Source organism: Phyllobates terribilis, unplaced genomic scaffold (assembly GCF_046119375.1).
Source record: "Phyllobates terribilis strain yellow unplaced genomic scaffold, ASM4611937v1 Scaffold_123__1_contigs__length_5148117, whole genome shotgun sequence".
Taxonomy (NCBI): domain Eukaryota; kingdom Metazoa; phylum Chordata; class Amphibia; order Anura; family Dendrobatidae; genus Phyllobates; species Phyllobates terribilis.
Window position 1 is genome coordinate 1,930,138 of NW_027362883.1, and position 22,598 is coordinate 1,952,735.

Sequence of the window (22,598 nt, forward strand, 5' to 3'; positions counted from 1 at the left end):
TTATCAACAGCAGCCTTTTAAACTCACCTGAGCTAACAGGTATGTGCGCTGGTTACTCTGCTGCGCTTAAAATTTCTTTTTTGGTTTGCTACAATGCCTTTTCTGAAACGTTGTCTCCCTCTGCTGGAACACTGACTTCTTTCATTTAATGCCTGCAGACTATAAAAGAGAACCCAACCCAAAAAGTTTGGTTGATTAGTCTGTGGCATTCTGTTAAACTGTTGCTTATGGCGGTCTCTGTGAGCTTCTCAGCGACATTCAGCCAGCCAGGTATCCTGCCTGCACTAGATGGAATGTGGCAATGGAACGCTGGCTGCGCGTGTCATAATAGGCTCTGAGCCTTTATATACCTGTGCACAGCAGCAGCCACCTTCAGTCTGCTGCTGGACAGCCAGCAGCAGCAGCAGCAGCAGCAGGAGAGGTATGTAATCAGCAGCCCTCCTGCTAAGGGTAGACAGCTGCTCGTTCCACCCCACCCCCCGCCTTAATTGGTTCTCCTCCCTTCCAACGGTGTTGAGGCGGGTGGGAACAGCAGGGGGTGAAGGTGCTGTGTTTAAAGAGGTGGAGTTATGCAGATCTAAAACGCGTGGATTGCAGCAGCAGCAAACCGAAAAGTGCAGGCATGTAAGGGATCTAGAGGTTGACAACATGTCTTCTTAACGGGAGTCCAGGAGCTCATCTCCACAAATGGACTTTTCAGGATCCTTGGGTGGCTCCGTAGTTTGAAACCAATTCTGGTTATCGCTTCTCGGCCTTTTGGCTAAGATCAAGTGTAGTATCTGTTCTTATCAGTTTAATATCTGATACGTCCCCTATCTGGGGACCATATATTAAATGGATTTTTAGAACAGGGAGATGGAAAAAGAGCTTGCTCTGTCCACTCCACGCATTGACCTGGTATTGCAGTATCTCCAGGACCGGTGCACCCCTTCTTTAATGCAGTTTCTAAAATCAGAAAGAATTGAATTCAATGTTTTTTGTTCATTTTGCTTGTTTGTCGGATTTTGGGATGGACTCTTTGGCTTTGCTTTTCTTCTCCTCATTGGATTTTTCATGTTCAAAGTTGCAGAAGCCAGATTACAAGCTCATTTTGGTTCAACTTCAGCAACTGTGCATTGCATTGCCATGTAATGTAATGAAATGCTATCTTTCTAGCTCTCCCTTTTTACTTCCTTTTGGATAAACAGACATATTAGGCAAGCATTTTGGAGCTTTCACCTAAATAACTACAGGTGGTGAGATAAGCTGCACAATATAATTGACCTTTCAGTATATTGTTGCACACACACCATCTATTTAGCAAATGCCCTTGTTATCAACAGCAGCCTTTTAAACTCACCTGAGCTAACAGGTATGTGCGCTGGTTACTCTGCTGCGCTTAAAATTTCTTTTTTGGTTTGCTACAATGCCTTTTCTGAAACGTTGTCTCCCTCTGCTGGAACACTGACTTCTTTCATTTAATGCCTGCAGACTATAAAAGAGAACCCAACCCAAAAAGTTTGGTTGATTAGTCTGTGGCATTCTGTTAAACTGTTGCTTATGGCGGTCTCTGTGAGCTTCTCAGCGACATTCAGCCAGCCAGGTATCCTGCCTGCAGTAGATGGAATGTGGCAATGGAACGCTGGCTGCGCGTGTCATAATAGGCTCTGAGCCTTTATATACCTGTGCACAGCAGCAGCCACCTTCAGTCTGCTGCTGGACAGCCAGCAGCAGCAGCAGCAGCAGCAGGAGAGGTATGTAATCAGCAGCCCTCCTGCTAAGGGTAGACAGCTGCTCGTTCCACCCCACCCCCCGCCTTAATTGGTTCTCCTCCCTTCCAACGGTGTTGAGGCGGGTGGGAACAGCAGGGGGTGAAGGTGCTGTGTTTAAAGAGGTGGAGTTATGCAGATCTAAAACGCGTGGATTGCAGCAGCAGCAAGCCGAAAAGTGCAGGCATGTAAGGGATCTAGAGGTTGACAACATGTCTTCTTAACGGGAGTCCAGGAGCTCATCTCCACAAATGGACTTTTCAGGATCCTTGGGTGGCTCCGTAGTTTGAAACCAATTCTGGTTATCGCTTCTCGGCCTTTTGGCTAAGATCAAGTGTAGTATCTGTTCTTATCAGTTTAATATCTGATACGTCCCCTATCTGGGGACCATATATTAAATGGATTTTTAGAACAGGGAGATGGAAAAAGAGCTTGCTCTGCCCACTCCACGCATTGACCTGGTATTGCAGTATCTCCAGGACCGGTGCACCCCTTCTTTAATGCAGTTTCTAAAATCAGAAAGAATTGAATTCAATGTTTTTTGTTCATTTTGCTTGTTTGTCGGATTTTGGGATGGACTCTTTGGCTTTGCTTTTCTTCTCCTCATTGGATTTTTCATGTTCAAAGTTGCAGAAGCCAGATTACAAGCTCATTTTGGTTCAACTTCAGCAACTGTGCATTGCATTGCCATGTAATGTAATGAAATGCTATCTTTCTAGCTCTACCTTTTTACTTCCTTTTGGATAAACAGACATATTAGGCAAGCATTTTGGAGCTTTCACCTAAATAACTACAGGTGGTGAGATAAGCTGCACAATATAATTGACCTTTCAGTATATTGTTGCACACACACCATCTATTTAGCAAATGCCCTTGTTATCAACAGCAGCCTTTTAAACTCACCTGAGCTAACAGGTATGTGCGCTGGTTACTCTGCTGCGCTTAAAATTTCTTTTTTGGTTTGCTACAATGCCTTTTCTGAAACGTTGTCTCCCTCTGCTGGAACACTGACTTCTTTCATTTAATGCCTGCAGACTATAAAAGAGAACCCAACCCAAAAAGTTTGGTTGATTAGTCTGTGGCATTCTGTTAAACTGTTGCTTATGGCGGTCTCTGTGAGCTTCTCAGCGACATTCAGCCAGCCAGGTATCCTGCCTGCAGTAGATGGAATGTGGCAATGGAACGCTGGCTGCGCGTGTCATAATAGGCTCTGAGCCTTTATATACCTGTGCACAGCAGCAGCCACCTTCAGTCTGCTGCTGGACAGCCAGCAGCAGCAGCAGCAGCAGGAGAGGTATGTAATCAGCAGCCCTCCTGCTAAGGGTAGACAGCTGCTCGTTCCACCCCACCCCCCGCCTTAATTGGTTCTCCTCCCTTCCAACGGTGTTGAGGCGGGTGGGAACAGCAGGGGGTGAAGGTGCTGTGTTTAAAGAGGTGGAGTTATGCAGATCTAAAACGCGTGGATTGCAGCAGCAGCAAGCCGAAAAGTGCAGGCATGTAAGGGATCTAGAGGTTGACAACATGTCTTCTTAACGGGAGTCCAGGAGCTCATCTCCACAAATGGACTTTTCAGGATCCTTGGGTGGCTCCGTAGTTTGAAACCAATTCTGGTTATCGCTTCTCGGCCTTTTGGCTAAGATCAAGTGTAGTATCTGTTCTTATCAGTTTAATATCTGATACGTCCCCTATCTGGGGACCATATATTAAATGGATTTTTAGAACAGGGAGATGGAAAAAGAGCTTGCTCTGTCCACTCCATGCATTGACCTGGTATTGCAGTATCTCCAGGACCGGTGCACCCCTTCTTTAATGCAGTTTCTAAAATCAGAAAGAATTGAATTCAATGTTTTTTGTTCATTTTGCTTGTTTGTCGGATTTTGGGATGGACTCTGGCTTTGCTTTTCTTCTCCTCATTGGATTTTTCATGTTCAAAGTTGCAGAAGCCAGATTACAAGCTCATTTTGGTTCAACTTCAGCAACTGTGCATTGCATTGCCATGTAATGTAATGAAATGCTATCTTTCTAGCTCTCCCTTTTTACTTCCTTTTGGATAAACAGACATATTAGGCAAGCATTTTGGAGCTTTCACCTAAATAACTACAGGTGGTGAGATAAGCTGCACAATATAATTGACCTTTCAGTATATTGTTGCACACACACCATCTATTTAGCAAATGCCCTTGTTATCAACAGCAGCCTTTTAAACTCACCTGAGCTAACAGGTATGTGCGCTGGTTACTCTGCTGCGCTTAAAATTTCTTTTTTGGTTTGCTACAATGCCTTTTCTGAAACGTTGTCTCCCTCTGCTGGAACACTGACTTCTTTCATTTAATGCCTGCAGACTATAAAAGAGAACCCAACCCAAAAAGTTTGGTTGATTAGTCTGTGGCATTCTGTTAAACTGTTGCTTATGGCGGTCTCTGTGAGCTTCTCAGCGACATTCAGCCAGCCAGGTATCCTGCCTGCAGTAGATGGAATGTGGCAATGGAACGCTGACTGCGCGTGTCATAATAGGCTCTGAGCCTTTATATACCTGTGCACAGCAGCAGCCACCTTCAGTCTGCTGCTGGACAGCCAGCAGCAGCAGCAGCAGCAGGAGAGGTATGTAATCAGCAGCCCTCCTGCTAAGGGTAGACAGCTGCTCGTTCCACCCCACCCCCCGCCTTAATTGGTTCTCCTCCCTTCCAACGGTGTTGAGGCGGGTGGGAACAGCAGGGGGTGAAGGTGCTGTGTTTAAAGAGGTGGAGTTATGCAGATCTAAAACGCGTGGATTGCAGCAGCAGCAAGCCGAAAAGTGCAGGCATGTAAGGGATCTAGAGGTTGACAACATGTCTTCTTAACGGGAGTCCAGGAGCTCATCTCCACAAATGGACTTTTCAGGATCCTTGGGTGGCTCCGTAGTTTGAAACCAATTCTGGTTATCGCTTCTCGGCCTTTTGGCTAAGATCAAGTGTAGTATCTGTTCTTATCAGTTTAATATCTGATACGTCCCCTATCTGGGGACCATATATTAAATGGATTTTTAGAACAGGGAGATGGAAAAAGAGCTTGCTCTGTCCACTCCACGCATTGACCTGGTATTGCAGTATCTCCAGGACCGGTGCACCCCTTCTTTAATGCAGTTTCTAAAATCAGAAAGAATTGAATTCAATGTTTTTTGTTCATTTTGCTTGTTTGTCGGATTTTGGGATGGACTCTTTGGCTTTGCTTTTCTTCTCCTCATTGGATTTTTCATGTTCAAAGTTGCAGAAGCCAGATTACAAGCTCATTTTGGTTCAACTTCAGCAACTGTGCATTGCATTGCCATGTAATGTAATGAAATGCTATCTTTCTAGCTCTCCCTTTTTACTTCCTTTTGGATAAACAGACATATTAGGCAAGCATTTTGGAGCTTTCACCTAAATAACTACAGGTGGTGAGATAAGCTGCACAATATAATTGACCTTTCAGTATATTGTTGCACACACACCATCTATTTAGCAAATGCCCTTGTTATCAACAGCAGCCTTTTAAACTCACCTGAGCTAACAGGTATGTGCGCTGGTTACTCTGCTGCGCTTAAAATTTCTTTTTTGGTTTGCTACAATGCCTTTTCTGAAACGTTGTCTCCCTCTGCTGGAACACTGACTTCTTTCATTTAATGCCTGCAGACTATAAAAGAGAACCCAACCCAAAAAGTTTGGTTGATTAGTCTGTGGCATTCTGTTAAACTGTTGCTTATGGCGGTCTCTGTGAGCTTCTCAGCGACATTCAGCCAGCCAGGTATCCTGCCTGCAGTAGATGGAATGTGGCAATGGAACGCTGGCTGCGCGTGTCATAATAGGCTCTGAGCCTTTATATACCTGTGCACAGCAGCAGCCACCTTCAGTCTGCTGCTGGACAGCCAGCAGCAGCAGCAGCAGCAGGAGAGGTATGTAATCAGCAGCCCTCCTGCTAAGGGTAGACAGCTGCTCGTTCCACCCCACCCCCCGCCTTAATTGGTTCTCCTCCCTTCCAACGGTGTTGAGGCGGGTGGGAACAGCAGGGGGTGAAGGTGCTGTGTTTAAAGAGGTGGAGTTATGCAGATCTAAAACGCGTGGATTGCAGCAGCAGCAAGCCGAAAAGTGCAGGCATGTAAGGGATCTAGAGGTTGACAACATGTCTTCTTAACGGGAGTCCAGGAGCTCATCTCCACAAATGGACTTTTCAGGATCCTTGGGTGGCTCCGTAGTTTGAAACCAATTCTGGTTATCGCTTCTCGGCCTTTTGGCTAAGATCAAGTGTAGTATCTGTTCTTATCAGTTTAATATCTGATACGTCCCCTATCTGGGGACCATATATTAAATGGATTTTTAGAACAGGGAGATGGAAAAAGAGCTTGCTCTGTCCACTCCACGCATTGACCTGGTATTGCAGTATCTCCAGGACCGGTGCACCCCTTCTTTAATGCAGTTTCTAAAATCAGAAAGAATTGAATTCAATGTTTTTTGTTCATTTTGCTTGTTTGTCGGATTTTGGGATGGACTCTTTGGCTTTGCTTTTCTTCTCCTCATTGGATTTTTCATGTTCAAAGTTGCAGAAGCCAGATTACAAGCTCATTTTGGTTCAACTTCAGCAACTGTGCATTGCATTGCCATGTAATGTAATGAAATGCTATCTTTCTAGCTCTCCCTTTTTACTTCCTTTTGGATAAACAGACATATTAGGCAAGCATTTTGGAGCTTTCACCTAAATAACTACAGGTGGTGAGATAAGCTGCACAATATAATTGACCTTTCAGTATATTGTTGCACACACACCATCTATTTAGCAAATGCCCTTGTTATCAACAGCAGCCTTTTAAACTCACCTGAGCTAACAGGTATGTGCGCTGGTTACTCTGCTGCGCTTAAAATTTCTTTTTTGGTTTGCTACAATGCCTTTTCTGAAACGTTGTCTCCCTCTGCTGGAACACTGACTTCTTTCATTTAATGCCTGCAGACTATAAAAGAGAACCCAACCCAAAAAGTTTGGTTGATTAGTCTGTGGCATTCTGTTAAACTGTTGCTTATGGCGGTCTCTGTGAGCTTCTCAGCGACATTCAGCCAGCCAGGTATCCTGCCTGCAGTAGATGGAATGTGGCAATGGAACGCTGGCTGCGCGTGTCATAATAGGCTCTGAGCCTTTATATACCTGTGCACAGCAGCAGCCACCTTCAGTCTGCTGCTGGACAGCCAGCAGCAGCAGCAGCAGCAGCAGGAGAGGTATGTAATCAGCAGCCCTCCTGCTAAGGGTAGACAGCTGCTCGTTCCACCCCACCCCCCGCCTTAATTGGTTCTCCTCCCTTCCAACGGTGTTGAGGCGGGTGGGAACAGCAGGGGGTGAAGGTGCTGTGTTTAAAGAGGTGGAGTTATGCAGATCTAAAACGCGTGGATTGCAGCAGCAGCAAGCCGAAAAGTGCAGGCATGTAAGGGATCTAGAGGTTGACAACATGTCTTCTTAACGGGAGTCCAGGAGCTCATCTCCACAAATGGACTTTTCAGGATCCTTGGGTGGCTCCGTAGTTTGAAACCAATTCTGGTTATCGCTTCTCGGCCTTTTGGCTAAGATCAAGTGTAGTATCTGTTCTTATCAGTTTAATATCTGATACGTCCCCTATCTGGGGACCATATATTAAATGGATTTTTAGAACAGGGAGATGGAAAAAGAGCTTGCTCTGTCCACTCCACGCATTGACCTGGTATTGCAGTATCTCCAGGACCGGTGCACCCCTTCTTTAATGCAGTTTCTAAAATCAGAAAGTATTGAATTCAATGTTTTTTGTTCATTTTGCATGTTTGTTGGATTTTGGGATGGACTCTTTGGCTTTGCTTTTCTTCTCCTCATTGGATTTTTCATGTTCAAAGTTGCAGAAGCCAGATTACAAGCTCATTTTGGTTCAACTTCAGCAACTGTGCATTGCATTGCCATGTAATGTAATGAAATGTTATCTTTCTAGCTCTCCCTTTTTACTTCCTTTTGGATAAACAGACATATTAGGCAAGCATTTTGGATCTTTCACCTAAATAACTACAGGTGGTGAGATAAGCTGCACAATATAATTGACCTTTCAGTATATTGTTGCACACACACCATCTATTTAGCAAATGCCCTTGTTATCAACAGCAGCCTTTTAAACTCACCTGAGCTAACAGGTATGTGCGCTGGTTACTCTGCTGCGCTTAAAATTTCTTTTTTGGTTTGCTACAATGCCTTTTCTGAAACGTTGTCTCCCTCTGCTGGAACACTGACTTCTTTCATTTAATGCCTGCAGACTATAAAAGAGAACCCAACCCAAAAAGTTTGGTTGATTAGTCTGTGGCATTCTGTTAAACTGTTGCTTATGGCGGTCTCTGTGAGCTTCTCAGCGACATTCAGCCAGCCAGGTATCCTGCCTGCAGTAGATGGAATGTGGCAATGGAACGCTGGCTGCGCGTGTCATAATAGGCTCTGAGCCTTTATATACCTGTGCACAGCAGCAGCCACCTTCAGTCTGCTGCTGGACAGCCAGCAGCAGCAGCAGCAGCAGCAGCAGGAGAGGTATGTAATCAGCAGCCCTCCTGCTAAGGGTAGACAGCTGCTCGTTCCACCCCACCCCCCGCCTTAATTGGTTCTCCTCCCTTCCAACGGTGTTGAGGCGGGTGGGAACAGCAGGGGGTGAAGGTGCTGTGTTTAAAGAGGTGGAGTTATGCAGATCTAAAACGCGTGGATTGCAGCAGCAGCAAGCCGAAAAGTGCAGGCATGTAAGGGATCTAGAGGTTGACAACATGTCTTCTTAACGGGAGTCCAGGAGCTCATCTCCACAAATGGACTTTTCAGGATCCTTGGGTGGCTCCGTAGTTTGAAACCAATTCTGGTTATCGCTTCTCGGCCTTTTGGCTAAGATCAAGTGTAGTATCTGTTCTTATCAGTTTAATATCTGATACGTCCCCTATCTGGGGACCATATATTAAATGGATTTTTAGAACAGGGAGATGGAAAAAGAGCTTGCTCTGTCCACTCCACGCATTGACCTGGTATTGCAGTATCTCCAGGACCGGTGCACCCCTTCTTTAATGCAGTTTCTAAAATCAGAAAGAATTGAATTCAATGTTTTTTGTTCATTTTGCTTGTTTGTCGGATTTTGGGATGGACTCTTTGGCTTTGCTTTTCTTCTCCTCATTGGATTTTTCATGTTCAAAGTTGCAGAAGCCAGATTACAAGCTCATTTTGGTTCAACTTCAGCAACTGTGCATTGCATTGCCATGTAATGTAATGAAATGCTATCTTTCTAGCTCTCCCTTTTTACTTCCTTTTGGATAAACAGACATATTAGGCAAGCATTTTGGAGCTTTCACCTAAATAACTACAGGTGGTGAGATAAGCTGCACAATATAATTGACCTTTCAGTATATTGTTGCACACACACCATCTATTTAGCAAATGCCCTTGTTATCAACAGCAGCCTTTTAAACTCACCTGAGCTAACAGGTATGTGCGCTGGTTACTCTGCTGCGCTTAAAATTTCTTTTTTGGTTTGCTACAATGCCTTTTCTGAAACGTTGTCTCCCTCTGCTGGAACACTGACTTCTTTCATTTAATGCCTGCAGACTATAAAAGAGAACCCAACCCAAAAAGTTTGGTTGATTAGTCTGTGGCATTCTGTTAAACTGTTGCTTATGGCGGTCTCTGTGAGCTTCTCAGCGACATTCAGCCAGCCAGGTATCCTGCCTGCAGTAGATGGAATGTGGCAATGGAACGCTGGCTGCGCGTGTCATAATAGGCTCTGAGCCTTTATATACCTGTGCACAGCAGCAGCCACCTTCAGTCTGCTGCTGGACAGCCAGCAGCAGCAGCAGCAGCAGCAGGAGAGGTATGTAATCAGCAGCCCTCCTGCTAAGGGTAGACAGCTGCTCGTTCCACCCCACCCCCCGCCTTAATTGGTTCTCCTCCCTTCCAACGGTGTTGAGGCGGGTGGGAACAGCAGGGGGTGAAGGTGCTGTGTTTAAAGAGGTGGAGTTATGCAGATCTAAAACGCGTGGATTGCAGCAGCAGCAAGCCGAAAAGTGCAGGCATGTAAGGGATCTAGAGGTTGACAACATGTCTTCTTAACGGGAGTCCAGGAGCTCATCTCCACAAATGGACTTTTCAGGATCCTTGGGTGGCTCCGTAGTTTGAAACCAATTCTGGTTATCGCTTCTCGGCCTTTTGGCTAAGATCAAGTGTAGTATCTGTTCTTATCAGTTTAATATCTGATACGTCCCCTATCTGGGGACCATATATTAAATGGATTTTTAGAACAGGGAGATGGAAAAAGAGCTTGCTCTGTCCACTCCACGCATTGACCTGGTATTGCAGTATCTCCAGGACCGGTGCACCCCTTCTTTAATGCAGTTTCTAAAATCAGAAAGTATTGAATTCAATGTTTTTTGTTCATTTTGCTTGTTTGTTGGATTTTGGGATGGACTCTTTGGCTTTGCTTTTCTTCTCCTCATTGGATTTTTCATGTTCAAAGTTGCAGAAGCCAGATTACAAGCTCATTTTGGTTCAACTTCAGCAACTGTGCATTGCATTGCCATGTAATGTAATGAAATGCTATCTTTCTAGCTCTCCCTTTTTACTTCCTTTTGGATAAACAGACATATTAGGCAAGCATTTTGGAGCTTTCACCTAAATAACTACAGGTGGTGAGATAAGCTGCACAATATAATTGACCTTTCAGTATATTGTTGCACACACACCATCTATTTAGCAAATGCCCTTGTTATCAACAGCAGCCTTTTAAACTCACCTGAGCTAACAGGTATGTGCGCTGGTTACTCTGCTGCGCTTAAAATTTCTTTTTTGGTTTGCTACAATGCCTTTTCTGAAACGTTGTCTCCCTCTGCTGGAACACTGACTTCTTTCATTTAATGCCTGCAGACTATAAAAGAGAACCCAACCCAAAAAGTTTGGTTGATTAGTCTGTGGCATTCTGTTAAACTGTTGCTTATGGCGGTCTCTGTGAGCTTCTCAGCGACATTCAGCCAGCCAGGTATCCTGCCTGCAGTAGATGGAATGTGGCAATGGAACGCTGGCTGCGCGTGTCATAATAGGCTCTGAGCCTTTATATACCTGTGCACAGCAGCAGCCACCTTCAGTCTGCTGCTGGACAGCCAGCAGCAGCAGCAGCAGCAGCAGCAGGAGAGGTATGTAATCAGCAGCCCTCCTGCTAAGGGTAGACAGCTGCTCGTTCCACCCCACCCCCCGCCTTAATTGGTTCTCCTCCCTTCCAACGGTGTTGAGGCGGGTGGGAACAGCAGGGGGTGAAGGTGCTGTGTTTAAAGAGGTGGAGTTATGCAGATCTAAAACGCGTGGATTGCAGCAGCAGCAAGCCGAAAAGTGCAGGCATGTAAGGGATCTAGAGGTTGACAACATGTCTTCTTAACGGGAGTCCAGGAGCTCATCTCCACAAATGGACTTTTCAGGATCCTTGGGTGGCTCCGTAGTTTGAAACCAATTCTGGTTATCGCTTCTCGGCCTTTTGGCTAAGATCAAGTGTAGTATCTGTTCTTATCAGTTTAATATCTGATACGTCCCCTATCTGGGGACTATATATTAAATGCATTTTTAGAACAGGGAGATGGAAAAAGAGCTTGCTCTGTCCACTCCACGCATTGACCTGGTATTGCAGTATCTCCAGGACCGGTGCACCCCTTCTTTAATGCAGTTTCTAAAATCAGAAAGAATTGAATTCAATGTTTTTTGTTCATTTTGCTTGTTTGTCGGATTTTGGGATGGACTCTTTGGCTTTGCTTTTCTTCTCCTCATTGGATTTTTCATGTTCAAAGTTGCAGAAGCCAGATTACAAGCTCATTTTGGTTCAACTTCAGCAACTGTGCATTGCATTGCCATGTAATGTAATGAAATGCTATCTTTCTAGCTCTCCCTTTTTACTTCCTTTTGGATAAACAGACATATTAGGCAAGCATTTTGGAGCTTTCACCTAAATAACTACAGGTGGTGAGATAAGCTGCACAATATAATTGACCTTTCAGTATATTGTTGCACACACACCATCTATTTAGCAAATGCCCTTGTTATCAACAGCAGCCTTTTAAACTCACCTGAGCTAACAGGTATGTGCGCTGGTTACTCTGCTGCGCTTAAAATTTCTTTTTTGGTTTGCTACAATGCCTTTTCTGAAACGTTGTCTCCCTCTGCTGGAACACTGACTTCTTTCATTTAATGCCTGCAGACTATAAAAGAGAACCCAACCCAAAAAGTTTGGTTGATTAGTCTGTGGCATTCTGTTAAACTGTTGCTTATGGCGGTCTCTGTGAGCTTCTCAGCGACATTCAGCCAGCCAGGTATCCTGCCTGCAGTAGATGGAATGTGGCAATGGAACGCTGGCTGCGCGTGTCATAATAGGCTCTGAGCCTTTATATACCTGTGCACAGCAGCAGCCACCTTCAGTCTGCTGCTGGACAGCCAGCAGCAGCAGCAGCAGCAGCAGCAGGAGAGGTATGTAATCAGCAGCCCTCCTGCTAAGGGTAGACAGCTGCTCGTTCCACCCCACCCCCCGCCTTAATTGGTTCTCCTCCCTTCCAACGGTGTTGAGGCGGGTGGGAACAGCAGGGGGTGAAGGTGCTGTGTTTAAAGAGGTGGAGTTATGCAGATCTAAAACGCGTGGATTGCAGCAGCAGCAAGCCGAAAAGTGCAGGCATGTAAGGGATCTAGAGGTTGACAACATGTCTTCTTAACGGGAGTCCAGGAGCTCATCTCCACAAATGGACTTTTCAGGATCCTTGGGTGGCTCCGTAGTTTGAAACCAATTCTGGTTATCGCTTCTCGGCCTTTTGGCTAAGATCAAGTGTAGTATCTGTTCTTATCAGTTTAATATCTGATACGTCCCCTATCTGGGGACTATATATTAAATGGATTTTTAGAACAGGGAGATGGAAAAAGAGCTTGCTCTGTCCACTCCACGCATTGACCTGGTATTGCAGTATCTCCAGGACCGGTGCACCCCTTCTTTAATGCAGTTTCTAAAATCAGAAAGAATTGAATTCAATGTTTTTTGTTCATTTTGCTTGTTTGTCGGATTTTGGGATGGACTCTTTGGCTTTGCTTTTCTTCTCCTCATTGGATTTTTCATGTTCAAAGTTGCAGAAGCCAGATTACAAGCTCATTTTGGTTCAACTTCAGCAACTGTGCATTGCATTGCCATGTAATGTAATGAAATGCTATCTTTCTAGCTCTCCCTTTTTACTTCCTTTTGGATAAACAGACATATTAGGCAAGCATTTTGGAGCTTTCACCTAAATAACTACAGGTGGTGAGATAAGCTGCACAATATAATTGACCTTTCAGTATATTGTTGCACACACACCATCTATTTAGCAAATGCCCTTGTTATCAACAGCAGCCTTTTAAACTCACCTGAGCTAACAGGTATGTGCGCTGGTTACTCTGCTGCGCTTAAAATTTCTTTTTTGGTTTGCTACAATGCCTTTTCTGAAACGTTGTCTCCCTCTGCTGGAACACTGACTTCTTTCATTTAATGCCTGCAGACTATAAAAGAGAACCCAACCCAAAAAGTTTGGTTGATTAGTCTGTGGCATTCTGTTAAACTGTTGCTTATGGCGGTCTCTGTGAGCTTCTCAGCGACATTCAGCCAGTCAGGTATCCTGCCTGCAGTAGATGGAATGTGGCAATGGAACGCTGGCTGCGCGTGTCATAATAGGCTCTGAGCCTTTATATACCTGTGCACAGCAGCAGCCACCTTCAGTCTGCTGCTGGACAGCCAGCAGCAGCAGCAGCAGCAGCAGGAGAGGTATGTAATCAGCAGCCCTCCTGCTAAGGGTAGACAGCTGCTCGTTCCACCCCACCCCCCGCCTTAATTGGTTCTCCTCCCTTCCAACGGTGTTGAGGCGGGTGGGAACAGCAGGGGGTGAAGGTGCTGTGTTTAAAGAGGTGGAGTTATGCAGATCTAAAACGCGTGGATTGCAGCAGCAGCAAGCCGAAAAGTGCAGGCATGTAAGGGATCTAGAGGTTGACAACATGTCTTCTTAACGGGAGTCCAGGAGCTCATCTCCACAAATGGACTTTTCAGGATCCTTGGGTGGCTCCGTAGTTTGAAACCAATTCTGGTTATCGCTTCTCGGCCTTTTGGCTAAGATCAAGTGTAGTATCTGTTCTTATCAGTTTAATATCTGATACGTCCCCTATCTGGGGACCATATATTAAATGGATTTTTAGAACAGGGAGATGGAAAAAGAGCTTGCTCTGTCCACTCCACGCATTGACCTGGTATTGCAGTATCTCCAGGACCGGTGCACCCCTTCTTTAATGCAGTTTCTAAAATCAGAAAGAATTGAATTCAATGTTTTTTGTTCATTTTGCTTGTTTGTCGGATTTTGGGATGGACTCTTTGGCTTTGCTTTTCTTCTCCTCATTGGATTTTTCATGTTCAAAGTTGCAGAAGCCAGATTACAAGCTCATTTTGGTTCAACTTCAGCAACTGTGCATTGCATTGCCATGTAATGTAATGAAATGCTATCTTTCTAGCTCTCCCTTTTTACTTCCTTTTGGATAAACAGACATATTAGGCAAGCATTTTGGAGCTTTCACCTAAATAACTACAGGTGGTGAGATAAGCTGCACAATATAATTGACCTTTCAGTATATTGTTGCACACACACCATCTATTTAGCAAATGCCCTTGTTATCAACAGCAGCCTTTTAAACTCACCTGAGCTAACAGGTATGTGCGCTGGTTACTCTGCTGCGCTTAAAATTTCTTTTTTGGTTTGCTACAATGCCTTTTCTGAAACGTTGTCTCCCTCTGCTGGAACACTGACTTCTTTCATTTAATGCCTGCAGACTATAAAAGAGAACCCAACCCAAAAAGTTTGGTTGATTAGTCTGTGGCATTCTGTTAAACTGTTGCTTATGGCGGTCTCTGTGAGCTTCTCAGCGACATTCAGCCAGCCAGGTATCCTGCCTGCAGTAGATGGAATGTGGCAATGGAACGCTGGCTGCGCGTGTCATAATAGGCTCTGAGCCTTTATATACCTGTGCACAGCAGCAGCCACCTTCAGTCTGCTGCTGGACAGCCAGCAGCAGCAGCAGCAGCAGGAGAGGTATGTAATCAGCAGCCCTCCTGCTAAGGGTAGACAGCTGCTCGTTCCACCCCACCCCCCGCCTTAATTGGTTCTCCTCCCTTCCAACGGTGTTGAGGCGGGTGGGAACAGCAGGGGGTGAAGGTGCTGTGTTTAAAGAGGTGGAGTTATGCAGATCTAAAACGCGTGGATTGCAGCAGCAGCAAGCCGAAAAGTGCAGGCATGTAAGGGATCTAGAGGTTGACAACATGTCTTCTTAACGGGAGTCCAGGAGCTCATCTCCACAAATGGACTTTTCAGGATCCTTGGGTGGCTCCGTAGTTTGAAACCAATTCTGGTTATCGCTTCTCGGCCTTTTGGCTAAGATCAAGTGTAGTATCTGTTCTTATCAGTTTAATATCTGATACGTCCCCTATCTGGGGACCATATATTAAATGGATTTTTAGAACAGGGAGATGGAAAAAGAGCTTGCTCTGTCCACTCCACACATTGACCTGGTATTGCAGTATTTCCAGGACCGGTGCACCCCTTCTTTAATGCAGTTTCTAAAATCAGAAAGAATTGAATTCAATGTTTTTTGTTCATTTTGCTTGTTTGTCGGATTTTGGGATGGACTCTTTGGCTTTGCTTTTCTTCTCCTCATTGGATTTTTCATGTTCAAAGTTGCAGAAGCCAGATTACAAGCTCATTTTGGTTCCACTTCAGCAACTGTGCATTGCATTGCCATGTAATGTAATGAAATGCTATCTTTCTAGCTCTCCCTTTTTACTTCCTTTTGGATAAACAGACATATTAGGCAAGCATTTTGGAGCTTTCACCTAAATAACTACAGGTGGTGAGATAAGCTGCACAATATAATTGACCTTTCAGTATATTGTTGCACACACACCATCTATTTAGCAAATGCCCTTGTTATCAACAGCAGCCTTTTAAACTCACCTGAGCTAACAGGTATGTGCGCTGGTTACTCTGCTGCGCTTAAAATTTCTTTTTTGGTTTGCTACAATGCCTTTTCTGAAACGTTGTCTCCCTCTGCTGGAACACTGACTTCTTTCATTTAATGCCTGCAGACTATAAAAGAGAACCCAACCCAAAAAGTTTGGTTGATTAGTCTGTGGCATTCTGTTAAACTGTTGCTTATGGCGGTCTCTGTGAGCTTCTCAGCGACATTCAGCCAGCCAGGTATCCTGCCTGCAGTAGATGGAATGTGGCAATGGAACGCTGGCTGCGCGTGTCATAATAGGCTCTGAGCCTTTATATACCTGTGCACAGCAGCAGCCACCTTCAGTCTGCTGCTGGACAGCCAGCAGCAGCAGCAGCAGCAGCAGGAGAGGTATGTAATCAGCAGCCCTCCTGCTAAGGGTAGACAGCTGCTCGTTCCACCCCACCCCCCGCCTTAATTGGTTCTCCTCCCTTCCAACGGTGTTGAGGCGGGTGGGAACAGCAGGGGGTGAAGGTGCTGTGTTTAAAGAGGTGGAGTTATGCAGATCTAAAACGCGTGGATTGCAGCAGCAGCAAGCCGAAAAGTGCAGGCATGTAAGGGATCTAGAGGTTGACAACATGTCTTCTTAACGGGAGTCCAGGAGCTCATCTCCACAAATGGACTTTTCAGGATCCTTGGGTGGCTCCGTAGTTTGAAACCAATTCTGGTTATCGCTTCTCGGCCTTTTGGCTAAGATCAAGTGTAGTATCTGTTCTTATCAGTTTAATATCTGATACGTCCCCTATCTGGGGACCATATATTAAATGGATTTTTAGAACAGGGAGATGGAAAAAGAGCTTGCTCTGTCCACTCCATGCATTGACCTGGTATTGCAGTATCTCCAGGACCGGTGCACCCCTTCTTTAATGCAGTTTCTAAAATCAGAAAGAATTGAATTCAATGTTTTTTGTTCATTTTGCTTGTTTGTCGGATTTTGGGATGGACTCTTTGGCTTTGCTTTTCTTCTCCTCATTGGATTTTTCATGTTCAAAGTTGCAGAAGCCAGATTACAAGCTCATTTTGGTTCAACTTCAGCAACTGTGCATTGCATTGCCATGTAATGTAATGAAATGCTATCTTTCTAGCTCTCCCTTTTTACTTCCTTTTGGATAAACAGACATATTAGGCAAGCATTTTGGAGCTTTCACCTAAATAACTACAGGTGGTGAGATAAGCTGCACAATATAATTGACCTTTCAGTATATTGTTGCACACACACCATCTATTTAGCAAATGCCCTTGTTATCAACAGCAGCCTTTTAAACTCACCTGAGCTAACAGGTATGTGCGCTGGTTACTCTGCTGCGCTTAAAATTTCTTTTTTGGTTTGCTACAATGCCTTTTCTGAAACGTTGTCTCCCTCTGCTGGAACACTGACTTCTTTCATTTAATGCCTGCAGACTATAAAAGAGAACCCAACCCAAAAAGTTTGGTTGATTAGTCTGTGGCATTCTGTTAAACTGTTGCTTATGGCGGTCTCTGTGAGCTTCTCAGCGACATTCAGCCAGCCAGGTATCCTGCCTGCAGTAGATGGAATGTGGCAATGGAACGCTGGCTGCGCGTGTCATAATAGGCTCTGAGCCTTTATATACCTGTGCACAGCAGCAGCCACCTTCAGTCTGCTGCTGGACAGCCAGCAGCAGCAGCAGCAGCAGCAGGAGAGGTATGTAATCAGCAGCCCTCCTGCTAAGGGTAGACAGCTGCTCGTTCCACCCCACCCCCCGCCTTAATTGGTTCTCCTCCCTTCCAACGGTGTTGAGGCGGGTGGGAACAGCAGGGGGTGAAGGTGCTGTGTTTAAAGAGGTGGAGTTATGCAGATCTAAAACGCGTGGATTGCAGCAGCAGCAAGCCGAAAAGTGCAGGCATGTAAGGGATCTAGAGGTTGACAACATGTCTTCTTAACGGGAGTCCAGGAGCTCATCTCCACAAATGGACTTTTCAGGATCCTTGGGTGGCTCCGTAGTTTGAAACCAATTCTGGTTATCGCTTCTCGGCCTTTTGGCTAAGATCAAGTGTAGTATCATTTGAAAAGGCAGTTTTGTCCTTGGGCTGCCCTAGTAAATTGATGCATATTACACACTGGTTTGGTGCACTTGTTAGTACGCCAGGTGGCTCATAGAGTTATCTGATGGAAAACATGGCCCTCCAGGATCGAAGTCACTAGTCTGGGTAAGTGTGAGGGCTTTGGAGCAATGTGCCCCAGGAGTAGGCGCCCTGGTGGGAGTCCAAGCTTACTGGGACTGGGAACCCCAGAAAGACTTGGCTTCGTAGCACGCCGCACCTTTGCCAATCATACTTTCTGAGCAACCCCCCCTATTCCTGGCCTCCGGGCTAGGAAGGGGAATTTTTATAAACCCGGTCGGAGGTCCGGTCAGCTTTGGGCTGAGAAACCAACACAGGCTCCAGCTCCACTAGGGTGGCAGCCTAGATGGAAGCTGGGAGCACGAAAACGGCTCTTCTCCGGCTTCGGCTAGGGAGAGCATCGGAGATCCCTGACCCTCGCTGTGGCCTTCTGGCTCGGAGGGATGAGGATGGTTTATTGGGGACCCTCTCCTCCGGGAAGGGTCCACATGAATCCTCGCCTCGTGCGCTGTTTTGGTGTGACTTCGGTCACATTTTTCAGTGCCTTGGATGCAGCTTCAATCAAAAAATCTGTTCTTATCAGTTTAATATCTGATACGTCCCTTATCTGGGGACCATATATTAAATGGATTTTTAGAACAGGGAGATGGAAAAAGAGCTTGCTCTGTCCACTCCACGCATTGACCTGGTATTGCAGTATCTCCAGGACCGGTGCACCCCTTCTTTAATGCAGTTTCTAAAATCAGAAAGAATTGAATTCAATGTTTTTTGTTCATTTTGCTTGTTTGTCGGATTTTGGGATGGACTCTTTGGCTTTGCTTTTCTTCTCCTCATTGGATTTTTCATGTTCAAAGTTGCAGAAGCCAGATTACAAGCTCATTTTGGTTCAACTTCAGCAACTGTGCATTGCATTGCCATGTAATGTAATGAAATGCTATCTTTCTAGCTCTCCCTTTTTACTTCCTTTTGGATAAACAGACATATTAGGCAAGCATTTTGGAGCTTTCACCTAAATAACTACAGGTGGTGAGATAAGCTGCACAATATAATTGACCTTTCAGTATATTGTTGCACACACACCATCTATTTAGCAAATGCCCTTGTTATCAACAGCAGCCTTTTAAACTCACCTGAGCTAACAGGTATGTGCGCTGGTTACTCTGCTGCGCTTAAAATTTCTTTTTTGGTTTGCTACAATGCCTTTTCTGAAACGTTGTCTCCCTCTGCTGGAACACTGACTTCTTTCATTTAATGCCTGCAGACTATAAAAGAGAACCCAACCCAAAAAGTTTGGTTGATTAGTCTGTGGCATTCTGTTAAACTGTTGCTTATGGCGGTCTCTGTGAGCTTCTCAGCGACATTCAGCCAGCCAGGTATCCTGCCTGCAGTAGATGGAATGTGGCAATGGAACGCTGGCTGCGCGTGTCATAATAGGCTCTGAGCCTTTATATACCTGTGCACAGCAGCAGCCACCTTCAGTCTGCTGCTGGACAGCCAGCAGCAGCAGCAGCAGCAGGAGAGGTATGTAATCAGCAGCCCTCCTGCTAAGGGTAGACAGCTGCTCGTTCCACCCCACCCGCCGCCTTAATTGGTTCTCCTCCCTTCCAACGGTGTTGAGGCGGGTGGGAACAGCAGGGGGTGAAGGTGCTGTGTTTAAAGAGGTGGAGTTATGCAGATCTAAAACGCGTGGATTGCAGCAGCAGCTAGCCGAAAAGTGCAGGCATGTAAGGGATCTAGAGGTTGACAACATGTCTTCTTAACGGGAGTCCAGGAGCTCATCTCCACAAATGGACTTTTCAGGATCCTTGGGTGGCTCCGTAGTTTGAAACCAATTCTGGTTATCGCTTCTCGGCCTTTTGGCTAAGATCAAGTGTAGTATCTGTTCTTATCAGTTTAATATCTGATACGTCCCCTATCTGGGGACCATATATTAAATGGATTTTTAGAACAGGGAGATGGAAAAAGAACTTGCTCTGTCCACTCCACGCATTGACCTGGTATTGCAGTATCTCCAGGACCGGTGCACCCCTTCTTTAATGCAGTTTCTAAAATCAGAAAGAATTGAATTCAATGTTTTTTGTTCATTTTGCTTGTTTGTCGGATTTTGGGATGGACTCTTTGGCTTTGCTTTTCTTCTCCTCATTGGATTTTTCATGTTCAAAGTTGCAGAAGCCAGATTACAAGCTCATTTTGGTTCAACTTCAGCAACTGTGCATTGCATTGCCATGTAATGTAATGAAATGCTATCTTTCTAGCTCTCCCTTTTTACTTCCTTTTGGATAAACAGACATATTAGGCAAGCATTTTGGAGCTTTCACCTAAATAACTACAGGTGGTGAGATAAGCTGCACAATATAATTGACCTTTCAGTATATTGTTGCACACACACCATCTATTTAGCAAATGCCCTTGTTATCAACAGCAGCCTTTTAAACTCACCTGAGCTAACAGGTATGTGCGCTGGTTACTCTGCTGCGCTTAAAATTTCTTTTTTGGTTTGCTACAATGCCTTTTCTGAAACGTTGTCTCCCTCTGCTGGAACACTGACTTCTTTCATTTAATGCCTGCAGACTATAAAAGAGAACCCAACCCAAAAAGTTTGGTTGATTAGTCTGTGGCATTCTGTTAAACTGTTGCTTATGGCGGTCTCTGTGAGCTTCTCAGCGACATTCAGCCAGCCAGGTATCCTGCCTGCAGTAGATGGAATGTGGCAATGGAACGCTGGCTGCGCGTGTCATAATAGGCTCTGAGCCTTTATATACCTGTGCACAGCAGCAGCCACCTTCAGTCTGCTGCTGGACAGCCAGCAGCAGCAGCAGCAGCAGGAGAGGTATGTAATCAGCAGCCCTCCTGCTAAGGGTAGACAGCTGCTCGTTCCACCCCACCCCCCGCCTTAATTGGTTCTCCTCCCTTCCAACGGTGTTGAGGCGGGTGGGAACAGCAGGGGGTGAAGGTGCTGTGTTTAAAGAGGTGGAGTTATGCAGATCTAAAACGCGTGGATTGCAGCAGCAGCAAGCCGAAAAGTGCAGGCATGTAAGGGATCTAGAGGTTGACAACATGTCTTCTTAACGGGAGTCCAGGAGCTCATCTCCACAAATGGACTTTTCAGGATCCTTGGGTGGCTCCGTAGTTTGAAACCAATTCTGGTTATCGCTTCTCGGCCTTTTGGCTAAGATCAAGTGTAGTATCTGTTCTTATCAGTTTAATATCTGATACGTCCCCTATCTGGGGACCATATATTAAATGGATTTTTAGAACAGGGAGATGGAAAAAGAGCTTGCTCTGTCCACTCCACGCATTGACCTGGTATTGCAGTATCTCCAGGACCGGTGCACCCCTTCTTTAATGCAGTTTCTAAAATCAGAAAGAATTGAATTCAATGTTTTTTGTTCATTTTGCTTGTTTGTCGGATTTTGGGATGGACTCTTTGGCTTTGCTTTTCTTCTCCTCATTGGATTTTTCATGTTCAAAGTTGCAGAAGCCAGATTACAAGCTCATTTTGGTTCAACTTCAGCAACTGTGCATTGCATTGCCATGTAATGTAATGAAATGCTATTGTAGCACCCTGAGGATTCGGCTGCTACAGGAGTATTGCACCTCAACCCAGAGGTGTGATATTCCACTCCCGGGTAAGGAAGGAGTGTGGATCTGAGCTCGGTAGGCTGCATGCACTACACACATCCCATTTCCGAGGAGCAGACCGACGGTACTCCCACTTAGAAATGTGCAGGTACGACCGAGTCTGTTCCTGGCTGGAGTGGGAGGGGGGTGGTACATCCCAAGTAGTGTAGGGGCAAATAGGGGGAGCAGCCTGGGTAAAGATAGGAGCTCATTGGGTGCTGGTCACCTGAGCTCACACATAGAGGGTGTATATAAGGTGTGCACCATCAAAGATCAGGGTCAGTCAGCCACAGTCAGTCAGTCTGTCAGCCTTTGCAGAGGAGTCACAGGAAGAGGAGCAGAGCAGATCCAGAGAGAGAGAGGAGAAAGAAAGAGAGACCCAGAGGGGGAAGCAGAAGAGAGGACTCTAAGACCCCAAATTCAAACAACGGGTGAAGAGCCGGCATTAGGGTACCGGAACCCAAGCTGGTGGGGGCAAAAACACACCCCAGCCAGAGACCGGAGGCCGTGGGCAGCGTCTGCCACGGCCACCCACCACATCCACCACGAAGGCATACCACACGGAGGGTCAGGGAACCCAAGGTCAAGGGTCACCCAACAGAAGGCCCGAGGGAGCTGGACCTGGGTGGATCAATAGTGGGGACGGCCAGAGAAAGGACAGAAGGAGAGCTCAGGGTCACGCTCCGGACTCGCTTGGGGGTTGGCTGGATCCAGGACCTGGTGGACGCAGCACGGCTCGGGAGGTCACTTGAAGCTGGAGTGACCGGAACATCAGCAGTGAGTAAATACCCTAAAACTGCACAACCCGACTCTGTCTTCCTTTAACATCTATGCTGCACCACTACAACCCCCATCCTCTGCACCTGACCCCTGAGGCTATACCCCACCCGTTGGGGGTTATACCACCAAAAGCTGCACCTACACCATCAGCCTCAGCGGACCCTGCTGCAGCGGCGGCCATAGTGACCGCAACACAACGGGTGGCGTAGTCGACATTAAGAACTTATAACATCTGTAGGACTGCCACATACAACTGAGTTTGACACCCTGGGCACGGACCGGGTCACAGCCACTCGGAAGACTACA

At 45.8% G+C, this 22,598-nt stretch overlaps 16 non-coding genes and 1 pseudogene across 16 annotated transcripts; all 17 read left to right on the plus strand.

The window, feature by feature from the left end:
- The first annotated feature begins 740 nt into the window (after positions 1-740).
- On the plus strand, positions 741-931 carry LOC141202005 (U2 spliceosomal RNA). Its single transcript, XR_012273293.1, has one exon. It is a non-coding gene; the product is annotated as a U2 spliceosomal RNA (small nuclear RNA).
- A 1,121-nt stretch (positions 932-2,052) lies between these two features.
- On the plus strand, positions 2,053-2,243 carry LOC141202183 (U2 spliceosomal RNA). The gene has a single exon (XR_012273465.1). It is a non-coding gene; the product is annotated as a U2 spliceosomal RNA (small nuclear RNA).
- A 1,118-nt stretch (positions 2,244-3,361) lies between these two features.
- Positions 3,362-3,552, plus strand: LOC141202210 (U2 spliceosomal RNA). Its single transcript, XR_012273492.1, has one exon. It is a non-coding gene; the product is annotated as a U2 spliceosomal RNA (small nuclear RNA).
- Positions 3,553-4,668: 1,116 nt separating this feature from the next.
- On the plus strand, positions 4,669-4,859 carry LOC141202006 (U2 spliceosomal RNA). The gene has a single exon (XR_012273294.1). It is a non-coding gene; the product is annotated as a U2 spliceosomal RNA (small nuclear RNA).
- Positions 4,860-5,977: 1,118 nt separating this feature from the next.
- LOC141202007 (U2 spliceosomal RNA) lies at positions 5,978-6,168 on the plus strand. The gene has a single exon (XR_012273295.1). It is a non-coding gene; the product is annotated as a U2 spliceosomal RNA (small nuclear RNA).
- Positions 6,169-7,289: 1,121 nt separating this feature from the next.
- On the plus strand, positions 7,290-7,480 carry LOC141202008 (U2 spliceosomal RNA). Its single transcript, XR_012273296.1, has one exon. It is a non-coding gene; the product is annotated as a U2 spliceosomal RNA (small nuclear RNA).
- Positions 7,481-8,604: 1,124 nt separating this feature from the next.
- On the plus strand, positions 8,605-8,795 carry LOC141202009 (U2 spliceosomal RNA). The gene has a single exon (XR_012273297.1). It is a non-coding gene; the product is annotated as a U2 spliceosomal RNA (small nuclear RNA).
- Positions 8,796-9,916: 1,121 nt separating this feature from the next.
- Positions 9,917-10,107, plus strand: LOC141202010 (U2 spliceosomal RNA). Its single transcript, XR_012273298.1, has one exon. It is a non-coding gene; the product is annotated as a U2 spliceosomal RNA (small nuclear RNA).
- Positions 10,108-11,231: 1,124 nt separating this feature from the next.
- LOC141202416 (U2 spliceosomal RNA) lies at positions 11,232-11,422 on the plus strand. The gene has a single exon (XR_012273689.1). It is a non-coding gene; the product is annotated as a U2 spliceosomal RNA (small nuclear RNA).
- A 1,124-nt stretch (positions 11,423-12,546) lies between these two features.
- LOC141201721 (U2 spliceosomal RNA) lies at positions 12,547-12,737 on the plus strand. Its single transcript, XR_012273018.1, has one exon. It is a non-coding gene; the product is annotated as a U2 spliceosomal RNA (small nuclear RNA).
- Positions 12,738-13,858: 1,121 nt separating this feature from the next.
- LOC141202011 (U2 spliceosomal RNA) lies at positions 13,859-14,049 on the plus strand. Its single transcript, XR_012273299.1, has one exon. It is a non-coding gene; the product is annotated as a U2 spliceosomal RNA (small nuclear RNA).
- Positions 14,050-15,167: 1,118 nt separating this feature from the next.
- LOC141202333 (U2 spliceosomal RNA) lies at positions 15,168-15,358 on the plus strand. Its single transcript, XR_012273609.1, has one exon. It is a non-coding gene; the product is annotated as a U2 spliceosomal RNA (small nuclear RNA).
- A 1,121-nt stretch (positions 15,359-16,479) lies between these two features.
- Positions 16,480-16,670, plus strand: LOC141202212 (U2 spliceosomal RNA). Its single transcript, XR_012273494.1, has one exon. It is a non-coding gene; the product is annotated as a U2 spliceosomal RNA (small nuclear RNA).
- A 1,121-nt stretch (positions 16,671-17,791) lies between these two features.
- Positions 17,792-17,907, plus strand: LOC141202697 (U2 spliceosomal RNA; annotated as a pseudogene).
- A 524-nt stretch (positions 17,908-18,431) lies between these two features.
- Positions 18,432-18,613, plus strand: LOC141202498 (U2 spliceosomal RNA). Its single transcript, XR_012273770.1, has one exon. It is a non-coding gene; the product is annotated as a U2 spliceosomal RNA (small nuclear RNA).
- A 1,118-nt stretch (positions 18,614-19,731) lies between these two features.
- On the plus strand, positions 19,732-19,922 carry LOC141202406 (U2 spliceosomal RNA). Its single transcript, XR_012273680.1, has one exon. It is a non-coding gene; the product is annotated as a U2 spliceosomal RNA (small nuclear RNA).
- A 1,118-nt stretch (positions 19,923-21,040) lies between these two features.
- LOC141202012 (U2 spliceosomal RNA) lies at positions 21,041-21,231 on the plus strand. Its single transcript, XR_012273300.1, has one exon. It is a non-coding gene; the product is annotated as a U2 spliceosomal RNA (small nuclear RNA).
- The last annotated feature ends 1,367 nt before the right edge of the window (positions 21,232-22,598 follow it).